This window comes from Kogia breviceps, chromosome 11 (assembly GCF_026419965.1).
Source record: "Kogia breviceps isolate mKogBre1 chromosome 11, mKogBre1 haplotype 1, whole genome shotgun sequence".
Lineage (NCBI taxonomy): Eukaryota > Metazoa > Chordata > Mammalia > Artiodactyla > Physeteridae > Kogia > Kogia breviceps.
Window position 1 is genome coordinate 23,395,633 of NC_081320.1, and position 13,388 is coordinate 23,409,020.

Genomic DNA, 13,388 nt, shown 5'->3' on the forward strand with positions numbered 1-13,388 from the left:
CGGAGGGTCAGCGCCCACTTACCCGGCCCGCTGTCCCCACGACTGTCGCGGCTTCCTCCGCCGGGGCCCCTCCAAAGTCGGCAGCCTCAGTGAGGCCGCATTCCCCTCGGGCTCCGGGGCAGATCCGTGACGGCGGAGGGAAGAGACCCCGAGCCGGGAGCTCCAGCTCTGCGGAAACGCGGGCTCCGTTCTGGGCGCAGAGTGTGGGACCGCTCTGCCTCGAGGCCTTCCGGGAGGGAGGGGGGCGCCCGGGGCAGGAGCCGCCAGGAGCGCAGGGCCCCGTCGGGGGTCCTGGAGGGGCGGCCCGGCCTGGGGCCCCGCCCACGGTGGCCGCAGCGCAGGCCTTTTTCCTGGAATCCTACACAAAAATGGTAGAAAGATACACAGTCTATAGTAAATATTCACAAATGATTGTTGCTGCTGTGCTGACTATCCTATTAAAGGTGTAAAATCCATAAAACACTTTAAGTTCAAAGTTAAATATGAATTTTTACCTCTCTAACTATGTCTCTGCTATTCACAATTGTCCTTAATGAATCAGAGACTGTGACATCACTAGTTTAAAATGAGCTTGTTAAAAAAATAAAACTCAGGCTCACCGAACCTACTGAATCACAATCTGCACTTTTACAGTCTCTCCAGTGTACTTGTATACCCATGAAGAGTTGAAAGGTACATTTCTACCTCGACATGTCTTCTCTGTCTGAGAAATACACACATTTTATCCACTTTGATATAAATAAAACACTCAAAAATGCATATGCCTGTTTTGAAACCATCATTTTATCATTTCTTTTCCAGATAAGTATAGTCTCTATTCTGGTTTGTGAATCACATGCCATACTCTTTTCTTGTAGTTAGAAATAAGGTACAGAAAGTTACTTTTTTTAAAAAAAGTATATATTAGTGAATAATTGAAGACACTCTTCTAAATCAAAACCAGTTCTCTTAACTTGTTGTTTTCTTCTTGGGTCTCATTATGAACTCTTCCCGTGGCCACAGGGGATGTGTACTTTTAATTTCAGGGACCGCTGACATTCCAGGATGTGGCCATCGATTTCTCTCAAGAGGAGTGAGAAAGCCTGGACCAAGATCAGTGGGAATTGTACAGGGATGTGATGTGAGAGAAGTATAGGAACCTGCTCTCCTTGGGTGAGGATACCTTCCTTCCAGAATTCCTTATCCAGTCAGAGGTTTTAGAGTCCTTCAGTTGTAGAATGTCTCCTGGAATCTTCTGTTTCCTACAATAGGGTTTCAGATTGCAACATTTCAGGACAGATTGGGAATTTTGGGGTATAATTTATCTTATTCTTTTTAAATTGTCACCTCCCGTTTAATATACTTTGGAACTGGTTGGGAGGTGTCTATATGAACTGTGTACTTTTGCTTCTGTTAGAGTTCTTACACTATTTTATTGTCTTATTTTCTGTAACAATTTTCCATGGATTCTTTGGGCTTTCGGTATATTAAAAGGGAGACTGCGATTCTGGGACTTCCCTGGTCTTGCAGTTGTTAAGAATTCGTCTGCCAGTGCAGGGAACGCGGGTTCGATCGCCAGTCCAGGAAGATCCCACGTGCCACGGAGCAACTAAGCCAGTGGGCCGCAACTACTGAGCCTGAGTGCCACAACTACTGATCCCAGTGCGTCTTGAGCCTGTGCGGCATTTATTTTTTGGAGAATAAACCCACCTCTGAGTGATTAAAATTTAGACCAACTAGTCAAAATGCTTTATCACCTGTTCTTCTAAAACACTGATCAAAGGAACAAGTTGTACTAGGGATAACAGTGGAATTGTATTCTGGAGTTCTTATCGGCAATATGGTTTATGACCTTGATGCTTTATCACGACGTTTCAGTTGTATAACTGCTATTAATTTTCTGTTTGTTCAACGCTTAAATTCTCACGCGATCTGAGTTCACACTGGAGTCATCCTTGTTGGTTTCTGTCTATTGCAGATTTCTTCCAGTATGAAAGGACAAGAGCAATACAGCTTACTTTACAAAATGTCTTCAAACTAAATGATGATATAATCTACATTCAATTAATTTATACATACCTTACTGTAGAACAGGGTTTGTTATGGTGGCAGAGCCCGGTAATTTTGCAAAACGGAAACCTTTATCTGCACTGGTTCAAGTCCTCTTCCTAAGAATATGTTTATAATCAACATTCTTTCACAAATTACCCAATTTAATTCACCATAGCATTACTCATATTAACTAAATGGAAAATCCTAGGCTATATACAAATCCAGAAAGGGCCAAAAATCATCAGCCCCCATGGATTATTACAACCCATTGCTGAGGTATTCACATTACTTTTAAAAGAACCACTATGTCCATCAACATCATCTATTTATATATTATTGCCCCAATGCTAGCCTTAACCCTGGCTCTCACAACATGAATTACTCTTCCCATATCTTATCCACTAATTAATATGAATGTAGGCATATTATTTATATTAGTCATATCACACCTAGTCATTTATTCCATCCTCAGATCTGGATGAGCTTCACATTCAAAATACTCACTCACTGGAGCTCTAGGGGCAGTAGCACAGACAATCTCATACAAAGTAATGTAGCAGTTATCCTATTCTCAGTCTTTCTGATAAATGGATCATTTACACTTTCAACAGTAATTATTACACAAGAACACCTATGACTAATTTTCTCCGGACCCCTACCCCCCAAAATTTTGATTTTCTCTGCAGTAGCAGAAATCCAATGAAGCCCCACTTGATCTAACAGAAGTAGAATCAAAACGTGTATATGTCTTCAATGTAGAAAATGTAGCAGGCCCATTCACACCGTCCTTCCTAGAGAATATGTCAATTTCCATTTTTTTTTTTTTTTTTTTTTTCTGTACGAAGGCCTCTCACTGTTGTGGCCTCTCCCGTCGCGGAGCACAGGCTCCGGACGCACAGGCTCAGCGGCCATGGCTCACGGGCCCAGCTGCTCCGCGGCATGTGGGATCTTCCCGGACCGGGGCACGAACCCGCGTCCCCTGCATCGGCAGGCGGACTCCCAACCACTGCGCCACCAGGGAAGCCCTCAATTTCCTTATAATAAACATTTCCACAACAATCCATTTTTAGGAGCATTTGACAATCCCTAGGTGCCAGAACTGTAGATTCTTTCATCTTGTGAATATAGTTTTTTTCAAAAATAATTTTTATAGTTTTGCTACCTTTAAACAAAATGTACTCCATTGCTGTGGAATATTCCTTCATAGGGGCGTGCATGGTTCATTTCTGCATCCACTTGTGGTGGCCTTCAGGTTCTTTCAGGTTTGGCTCCTGTGGCTGCAGAGTCCGTGTACGTGTGTCCTGGTGCAGGGCTGGTGGGTTTGTGTTCAGCTGGGAGGAGCACTGCGGGTCTGTGTGCACGGACTTCGCTATCTGAGGCCCGATTGTCTCAGAAGTGGTTGCGTTCCCCCGCTGCGTACCAGGCTTTCCATTGCTACACATCCTGCTGATATTTGATACTATGTCTTTCATGTTTGCCATTCTGGTAGGTGTATGCACAGTATTTTTCTTATGGTTTTAACCCCTCAGGTGTTAGTGAAGTTGTGCATCTTGTGGTATTCATAGACTATTTCCTGTTGTTTTTTAAAAAGTTTTAAAACTTGTGGTCCAATACACATAACATAAACTTTACTATCATAACCATTTTTAAGTGCACATTTCAGGGTCAAGAAGTATTTCGTACTGTTGTGCAAACCTGACCGCCATCGTCCTCCAGAACTTCTTCACCTTGCAAAATTGAAACAGTCCCCATTAAAAACTCACTCCCCATCGTCCCTCCCTCAGCCCCTAGAACTCAACATCCTACTTTCTGTCTGTATGTTTCTGACTGCCCTAGGGGTCTTGTATGAGTGGATCAAACACTGTTTCTTTTTTTGTGTGTCTATCTTACATCACTGAGCATAATGCCCGCAAGGTTCATCCCTGCTGCAGCCTATGTCAGAATTGCCTTCCTTTTTAGGCTGAATAACATTCCCTTGTATTGATGGACCCTGCTTTTCTTCTCCATTCATCCATTAGTGGACACATGTAATATCTACATTCATTTCTCCTGTCATAATATTTGTGGAATAACGTCAGAAAGTCCTATGAATCAAAAGTCATTCGTGGTGGCGCCATCCCTGGTGGCGCAGTGGTTGGGAGTCCGCCTGCCGATGCAGAGGACATGGGTTCGTTCCCCGGTCTGGGAAGATCCCACGAAGTGGCTGGACTCGTGAGCCATGGCCGCTGAGCCTGTGCGTCTGGAGCCTGTGCTCCGCAACGGGAGAGGCCACGGCAGTGAGGCCCGCGAAAAGTCATTTGTCATTAACATTTTTCTTAAACTTTTTATTGTGAAAAACATCAAAGCTAAGAAAAGGCAAAAATACATGTCAGCTTCACTTCTGTTCAGTATTTAATGCTTTACAGATTCACTTTATTCCGTGTGTGTGTGCTATGCGTGTGCATGTGCCTGTTTGCATACATATGCTGTGCATGTGCATAGGTATGTGCACTTGCACACATTAGTGTGTGCATGGGCATATGCGTGCATGTGTGTTCATATGCTAGTGTGTGAATATATTTGTGCTGTGCACGTGCATATGTTTGTGTGTGTGCTGTGCTTGCCTGGGTGCACACCTTTGTGTTTGCTGGAACCACTTGCAAGTTGGTTGCAGACTGAACTGTGCTCCCGATATGTCCGCACGTACCTGCTCTAACAATCCTGCGTAGCCACGTAAAGGTCACAGATCTCAGGGATTTAAATGGATGGAGCAGGATGGCCTGACACAGAGTTAGTCTTCCAATGACTGTCACTGTCTCAGTAACATCCTTCACGCCTTCTTTAAGCCCCATTCAGGGTCCAGTTTAGACCGCCCTTACATTCACTCACCTGCCCCAGGTCCCCTAAAGCTACAATGTCACAGTTGGAGAGCCCAGCCAAGGCTGGGGGTGCCCCTCCAGTTAGCCTGGCCTCCAGGCCCTGCAGTTGGCTCCTGTGTTCCCATCTCTCAGCCAGGCCCCAACTTGGATGGGGCCACCACCTCTTTCCTCACAGGGTCCCATCGCCCAGTCAAGGGGGTTCATTCTCCCCAAACACAGTATCAGGAGTGGGGCAGTGAAGTGACAGTGACAGTCCCCACTGGGTCTCCTTCATGTGAGACCCTGAACTGTTGGAAGAGCAGGCGCCCTGCCCTCGGGGGTGGGGGGCTGGGGGGTGACCTGCGGCCCACGATGGGCAGGCGGGTCCCCGGGTGGGGCGAGCCAGTGTGCAAGGAGTTCCACGGTGGGTTCTCCTCTCCAATGGCTTCTGTGTCCCTACCTCTCCCCGTGCCTCCCCTCGAAGACAGCTCGTTGTCCCTGCTGGCTGTCAGCCCCAGGGCATGAGGTCACCTGACCGGGAGCCATGGGAGCCGTCAGCCACCGCCCCCTCTAAACACACACACAGACGCACATGCTGCAGGGAAGCAGGACCTGAGTGCAGGGCTCTCAGCGGCCCTGAGCGCCCTGCCTGGAATCAGCTAGCGGAATGGACAGACCGGATCTCCCGGCCCGGAACATGCAGGACTGTCCTGCCTGGGCTTCCAGTGTGGCCGCCTCCTTCTGGAAGCCTGGGAGGCTGGAATCAGGCCACGTCTTGTCTGTCCTTGCAGCAGACTGTGCTGCACTATAAGAAGAAGTTCGTGGCTCACCCGTGGATCCTGACCATCAGGTGGCCAGAGAAAATGGTAACATTTCTGTTTTGCCTGTTGAAATGTTTAATGACAAAGATTTTGTTCAGTTTCCTGATGTGGGTGTCCAAAGATGAGAGACCCACGTGTGTGATCTGTACCTCCTATGAGATCAGCCCTACACTAGTGTAAACATGATCAAGTTCTGTCTACGCAGTAGATTTAGACCTCTGCATGTCCTGTCTACTGATTATGTTTAGAGCTGACCATGTATTGTCTATAAGAAGATTTCGACCCAACCATGTCTGTGCTAGGACTATGGGGACCTGGGTAGAGACCCGGCCTGGCCTCAGTACTGGGAAGCTCCGTGCCTGCATCTGAAGGTCAGTGCTTAGATGTCTGGGGTCTGGAGCTGAGGTGGGCTTGTCTACGTAACAGCCTCTCTTCTGAGTGTGGTGACCTGGTCCTCCCAAGGGTCAGTGCTATGGTCGGGGCCTTAGTCTTAATCCTTGCAAGGCTCCCCTTCCCTGGGGTTCGTGGAGAATCCTCAGGAGGGCTACCTGGCAATAATTCCAATTCACCAGCAGGTGCATGGTGCGTAGGGAGGCAGGTTTAGCTGGTGAATTGATTGCAGGGCACCTCAGGGCGGGCAAAAGGCCGATGGGTAACAGCTGAGGCTGCTGCTGAGCTCTCTTTCCAGTCTACTGTCCCTACTCAGCAGCGTCCAGAGCTGCCCCTCGGCTTTCAGCCCTGCTGTCCTGTGAGTTTTCTCAACATGTGAGACGAGAAAGGACTGAACCTGCCAGCACCAAGGTCGCGTGTTCAACACTAACGTGAAAGCTTTAAAAACAGTTAAAATCACACAGAACCAAAGTGAAAAGAGGAGGACTTCTCTGGGACAAGTGTGGGGAGAGGAGACCCACCTGACACTTTTTCCCATCCCAGGAGGTCCCAGGAACCCAGCTTGTTTCCACATTAGGGGAGCCACGAGCAGAGCCATGGTGTCCTGACCAAGGGGACGTGTGACCCCAGGTGCAGGGTCTGGGGAGGTGAGGTCACCCTGGGACTATGGACATGTGACCCAGGTGGAGGTGTCTGGGGAGGAGGGGTCACCTGTTGAGAGAGAACGTGTGACTTTAGGTGCAGGGTCCGGGGAGGTGTGTCACCCTGGTGAGTGTGGATGTGTGACCCCAGGTATAGGGTGCGGGGACTGTGTGGGTCTCACCACATCTTCATGGGTCAGGATCACATGTACAGGGAGACCGCATATGTGCTCTTTGCCTGCGGTGTGTCCTGTCCCCTTTGAGATTTCCAACCTCTGCATTAATGGTGTTGCCCCGATTAACCTGTGGTTCCTTTTCTTCTCTTAATCTGGTCACAATCATATGAGGTCAGGCATGTTTGAGTGGGTTGCTGCTGTGTTCTGGTGAGTGACAACACTTGGTGGTATCCTATTAATATCATAGCATATCATATGTCTAATCTATGGGGGTCACCACTGCCTGGGTCCCCCTGGACAGAGGTCAGTTGAGCACAGACTAGCCCCCCCTAAGAATGGTCTCCCACATGATCTGTGAGGGTACCGTGATGGCCCCTAAGGTAGGGGACTGTGTCTGGGCCTCCGACATTTGTGATGAAGGGGAGTCGAAATGGAATCTCAATTAACAAGACATTATTTTAAGAATTTAAGTGAAATAAAACACACATCACGTACCCTTTACCGTCATCACCAATTTAAGTGCACGTTTCTGAGGCATCAGATCTATTAACTTGCTCGTGGAGCCATCATCACCATCCCTAGAACTTTTCATCTTGCAAAACCAAAATTCCACAACCATGAAAGTCTCCCTCCCCGTTCCCTCTCACTGCCCTAGCACCGATATCCACTTCAGTCCCTGATTTGTCGACTCCAGGGCACCCACTGGAGTGGAATCCTGCAGTGTTTGCTGACGGGTCATTTTGGAAGAGCTGACTTTCAGTCTGAAGCTCTGCCTGTTTGCATCCGAAGAATCTGCATTTAAGGAGAGGGTGTATGAGGAAGGGGGTGTATGAGGGACAAAGGTGTCCGGGGTGCAGATGAGCCAGGACCTGACCAGCTGCCTTTTGGGTCCTCTGGTCCCATCTCTTGGTCTGTGCCTCATCTGCATCATCACTGTCCCCACTGGCACCGCTGGGCTGTTGTTGTCTGAGTGAGATTCCCCTGGTGCCCTTGCTCTCCTCCCCTCCTCCTGCTGGTTGGGGAGGGAACTGCTTGCTGTGTGGTCTCTACTCCTGAGGCACGAAGGACCCTGTAGCATGGACCTCCAGAGTGTGGGGTGTGGTCCCAAGAGCATGGGGCCCACATAGGACACAACATCGGGGCGTGACAAGTGCTAGGGCTGCCTCATCACTGACAGGGAATGTTGCCAAGATCCTGCTTGGGAGGGTGTGGTGGGTGGCGTGGCACCCTAGAGGCCCCATTCCTATCCTGGAGCTTGGAGAGTGCATCCCCATGGGCTCCAGATTCACCTCATATCTCAGCCATATCACTCTGTCGTCTTGAACTCAGAAAAACGGGCTCTCTTGTCCACAACATAGGCCTGGTCCTGTTGGTATTATTAGGATTCTTTAATTTGGGTGTCCTGGGATAGCAGCTCTTTTTAGGCCCGAGAAGGAACAGCTCAGGAGTGTACAATTTCAGATGAAACTAATATTCAATGACCATCTCTAACTACGCGGTTGTTGACTTCTATCAGTCCTTATTCTCCTGGTTTTAGCTCTGATGTGGGGATTACAGAGGAGTCAACATTTAAATCTTCATAATCTGTGTATCTGTAGCTTCAGTATCATTACTGACCCATATTTTTTTATGGTTTGAAAGAGTTTTTGATTTCATGTATCATGTAAAGGATTTACAATGATGATAGGGCAATTAAGATTACAATAATGGCTAGTAAATTGTTCACATTTTCTCTACCTGTGCATCTATTGTATGTATATGAGTTAGTTTAGATGTCAATATTAGTGAAATAATATAGAGGACTAGAGAACTTATTTTAAAAATCACTATTAATGTGTGATGATGAAAATGTAAAAGTTCTTCCATAATTGGTGATGTTGTATCTTGAGAACCTAGATGAAATTTATATGCCATAGTGATATACAGGATTTTAGCCTATGATTTAACTTTGACAAATCTACATTACTTTTTACCTTTATCTCATTTATTGAGAAAGGCATAATTGTTATGGTGTTGGCTTGAAACTGGTTGAAAAGGACTTGAGTCCTTCCTTATTTTACACTTACATAGATAGGATCTTGAAACATAGGATATGGTGGAGAGCATTTGTGTAACCATTCTAGGTTAGGAGTAGGAGTTTCCACTGCTAAGACTTCTTGTTTAGATGCAAATGCTTTTCAAAATATGAAGAGTATTAGCATTACTGCTGCTACTGAGATGAATGAGCCTAAAGACAAAATATTTCATGTTGTGTGTGCCTCAGGGCACACAGACTAACGTAGTGACTTCCCTGAGAGGCCAAGAAAGTGCTGCAGGAAGTCATATTTACTACTACAAATATACTTGTGAAGTGAATTTTTGCTCATGCTGAGTTAACTGTAAAACCTGAGAATAGTGGGAATCAGTGTAGGAGCCTCCCATAATAGTGAAGACTGCTCCCATGGACATTAGGTCATGGAAGTGTGCTACTACATAGCATGTATCCTGGAGCACAATGTCTGGGGTTGAGTTGGCTAAGATGATTCCTGTCACGTCCCGGGGCCACGTCCCTGTGAGAGACGTGCGGGATCTGGGGCGGGGCGCCAAGCGCCAAAGGGTTTGCTGGGTCCCTCCCGCCCTGGGCTGGGAGGTCGCCAACCCCTCCACCACCCCGCGGTACCCGAGGCCTCCATCCCCCTGGCTGGGCGGGCGGCGGGGCCCTGCGGGGGCGGGCTGGCCGCGGGGCTGGCGGTAAAGCGCAAGCGCCAGCGAAGCTGGGCCTCAAGAGGCAGCCCGCAGGCCCGATCCCTGTCTACGGCCATACAACCCTGAACGCGCCCGATCTCGTCTGACCTCGGAAGCTAGGCAGGGTCGGGCCTGGTTGGTACTTAGATGGGAGACTGCCTGGGAATACCGGGTGCTGTACGCTTTTGGCCTCCCGCCCCGCCTTCTCCTTTAGTCGCCCGGGGTCGAGGCCGCCTCCGCCCCGGCCGGGCACCGCTGCAGGCCCTACCTCCTCAGGCCCCTCCAACAACAGTGCGCGCCGGAGGGGGAGCTCCCCGCCGGCCTGGCCGGGGCCAGGCGGCCAGAAGGCGGCCCTGGAAGGCAGCGGCACACCAGACGCTCCGGGGGTGGCTGGCCCAGACCCAGACTCCACCGCAGGGCCGGGGCCAAGATACACGCCCATGAGTGGAAGTGCCCTATGCTCTGTAGCTGTTTTTTAGATGTTTTAGGAAACACCATACACTTCTCCAGAGTGGCCCTTTGCAACTTACATCCCTTCCACCAGCATGACAAGGCTCCCTTTTCTCCATGGCTTGTCCTGCATTTCTGGGTTTTACACTTTTTCACGATGGCCTTTTGACCGATGCGAAGTGTGACTTCTTTGTAGCGCTGACGTGCATTGCCCGCTTGTTTGGTTGGCCAAAAAGGGCGTATGCGTTTTTTCCTGAACATATTCAGGAAAAAACGCATACGCCCTTTTTGGCCAACTGCATCATTGTCGAAGTTCTGCCGCTTCTTAGGTGCTTTAAAGGCGACTCCAATCTACCTCTTGAAAACTCTTTCCCCATGGAATGGGTAGCACGCAGTATTACTTAAAGGGTCTGCATTTGCTCACCAACCTCACCAATCATCTCAGCCACAAGAGTGTCCATCCTTATGTTTCTTCCAGCTGTCGTCTAGATGTGGTCAATGTAGGTTGCATCACACCCTCTGAAGGAAATTTGTAAGAATTCTATTTCACTATCTCTTGTTTTGTAATTTATATTTATAATGGGGTTTAGCTATTTTTCAACGCTGTGTTTATGCCCCTTTACACCCACTCGATTCACTTGCAGAGAGATATCAATAAATACTTTTTAAGATTCTTACTACGCAGATATATTCTTCTGCAGTGAATAGGGTGTGTTGAGTCCAGTTCACTGAGCAATGGCAGGTCTTGTCTATTACATATATGGTTTATGGAACGGTATCGGTGCTAATTTCAAACTCTTGTTTTATGCATCACCCCACCTCACCTTTCCCCTTAAGCAGCCATAAGTGTGTTTTCCGTATGTGTTACTCTGTTTTGTTTTGTAATACAGTTCATGTGTAGCGATTTTTACATTCCCTCTATAAGTGATATCTTATATCACTTATCTCTGTGACTTATTTCTCTTAGAATTATCATACCTAAATCACTCATTATGCTGCTAATAGCCTTATGACATTGATTTCATGGCTGAGTGACATTCCATTGTACATATGTACCGCAACTTGTTTATCCATTTTTCTCTTTCGTGGGATATTTAAGGTGTACCCGAGTTGAGGTTCTTGTAAACAGAGCAGCCCTCGACTTTGCGGTGCCTGTGTCCTGTCGATTTTTGGTTTTCCCAAGATATACGCCCTTGAGTGGAAGTGCCCTATGCTCTATAGCTGTGTTTTTTAGGTGTTTTAGGGAACACCATACACTTCTCCAGTGTGGCCGTTTCCGTTTGCAATGTGAAGTATTTCCTGCTTGGTTCCTCTTACCTTGTGATGTGGGCCCTTTGGTGTGAGTTGGTTCTTGCTGGGTTCCTCATCCCCTTTGTGATGTGGGCCCTTTAGTGTTAGGTGGTTTCTGCTGGGTTTCTCATCCCCTTTTTGACGTGGACCCTTTAGTGTTAGGTGGTTTCTGCTGGGTTTCTCATCCCCTTTTTGACGTGGACCCTTTGCTCTGAAGTGGTTCCTACTGGGTTCCTCATACCCTCTGTAATGTGGGCCGTTTGGTGTGAGTTGTTTCCTGCTGGGTTCCTCATCCCCGTTGTGATGTGGGCCCTTTGGTGTTACGTAGTTCCTGCTGGGTTCCTCCTCCCCTTTCTGATGAGTATGATGAAGTGTGAGGTGGTTCCTGCTGGGTTCCTCATCCCCTTTGTGACGTGGGACCTTTGGTATGAAGTGGTTCCTGCTTGGTTCCTCTTACCTTGTGTCGTGGGCATTTGTTGTGACCTGGTTCCTCCAGGGTTCCTCATCACTTTCTGATGTGGGCCCTTTGGTATTAGGTGGTTCCTGCTGCATTTCTCATCCACTTTATTATGAGGATGATGAAGTGTGAATTGGTTCCTGCTGGGTTCCTCATCCCCTTTGTGATGTGGGCCCTTTGGTGTGATGTGCTTCCTGTTTGGGTCCTCATCCCTTGTGATGTAGCCCATTTGGTGTGAGGTGGTTCCTGCTCGTTTCCTTATCCTCTTTGAGATGTGGGCCCTTTGGTGTGAGGTTGTACCCCCTGGTTTCCTCATCCCATTTGTGATATGGGAGCTTTGGTGTGAGGTGGTTCCTCCTGGGTTCCTCATCTCCATTGTGATGTGGGCTTTGGTGTGAGGTGGTTACTGCTGCATTTCTCATCCACTTTGTGATGTGGGGCCTTTGCTGTGAAGTGGTTCCTTCTTGGTTCCTCATCCCATCTGATGTGTGCTTTTGGTGTGACGTGGTTCCTGCTGGGTTCCTCATCTCTTTTGTGAAGTGGGCTTCTGCTGTGAGGTGGTTCCTTCTGTAAAATAAATAAAATACTAAAAATACTGAATATCAATTCTGAGCCTTATACTAAGAATTTGCATTTAAAATAACAGGTCCAGGGCTTCCCTGGTGGCGCAGTGGCTGAGAGTCCGCCTGCCAATGCAGGGGACACGGGTTCGTGCTCCGGTCCGGGAAGATCCCACATGCTGCAGAGCCGCTGGGCCCGTGAGCCATGGCCGCTGAGCCTGCGCGTACGGAGCCTGTGCTCCGCAACGGGAGAGGCCACAACAGTGAGAGGCCCGCGTACCACCAAAAAATAAATAAATAAATAAATAAATTAAATTAAATAACAGGTCCTATTAGGAATAAGTGTACAAATGGCATTCTACGAGGGAATATATCCAACAGGTGTTTTAAATTCCTTTAGTGGCAATGAAAATGTTTCAAGGCATTTCTTGCAATACTTAGTGAGCTGATTCGTTTTTTGTGGGTAAACACTGTACTTTGTTTACAAAACTTAACCTGAAAGTATTTTCTAAGTGTCCTGCTATTACTCTACTCAAAGTTAGCCTTGTTACCTCCTTTAACAAACGAGAATGGTAAGACACTGTCTCAGTTAGTATAGTATGGATAAATCACTTGCAGTTTGGGAAAACTTGTACCTTAACGAGTGTCTTCAATTTTAGGAAGACAGGAATTCACAATTGCCATTCTCTATGCATATTATTGCCACCTAACCTAATTGCAGCAAAAGACAGCTATAGTTAGGTAGATCCTTTCATAAAGTGATGCAGTCACTCAGGAATCCTTTATAACCTAAACCGACTGGACAGTCAGTAACCAATGAATTATCCTGATGCTGATTCATCTGAGAGGTCCTTTATTCAAATGACTTTTGCTGCTATCCTTCTCTTTTCCTTTTGGGATTAAGAACTATGCATAAAGTCTTACTTACTCTAAGGTTCACCTTGTACCTCTCCTGTCATACAACTCATCACTTTCCCCATCATACGCCACTAAATGCCAAAAAGAAATCTG

At 47.5% G+C, this 13,388-nt stretch overlaps 1 long non-coding RNA gene and 1 pseudogene across 7 annotated transcripts in view; one reads left to right on the forward strand and one right to left on the reverse strand.

Annotated features, from left to right (window-relative positions):
* Positions 1-812: 812 nt before the first annotated feature.
* LOC131765901 (uncharacterized) overlaps positions 813-13,388 on the reverse strand; it is a 42,755-nt gene continuing 30,179 nt past the window's right edge. The window contains exons 5-7 of one of the 7 annotated variants that reach the window (XR_010835409.1): positions 11,388-12,384; positions 10,151-10,589; positions 7,350-7,688 (exon numbers count right to left, since the gene is read on the reverse strand). This is a non-coding gene — a long non-coding RNA (uncharacterized lncRNA). The other 6 variants (XR_010835411.1, XR_010835410.1, XR_010835408.1 and 3 more) reach the window with 6 other exon arrangements.
* On the forward strand, positions 9,686-9,804 carry LOC131766006 (5S ribosomal RNA; annotated as a pseudogene).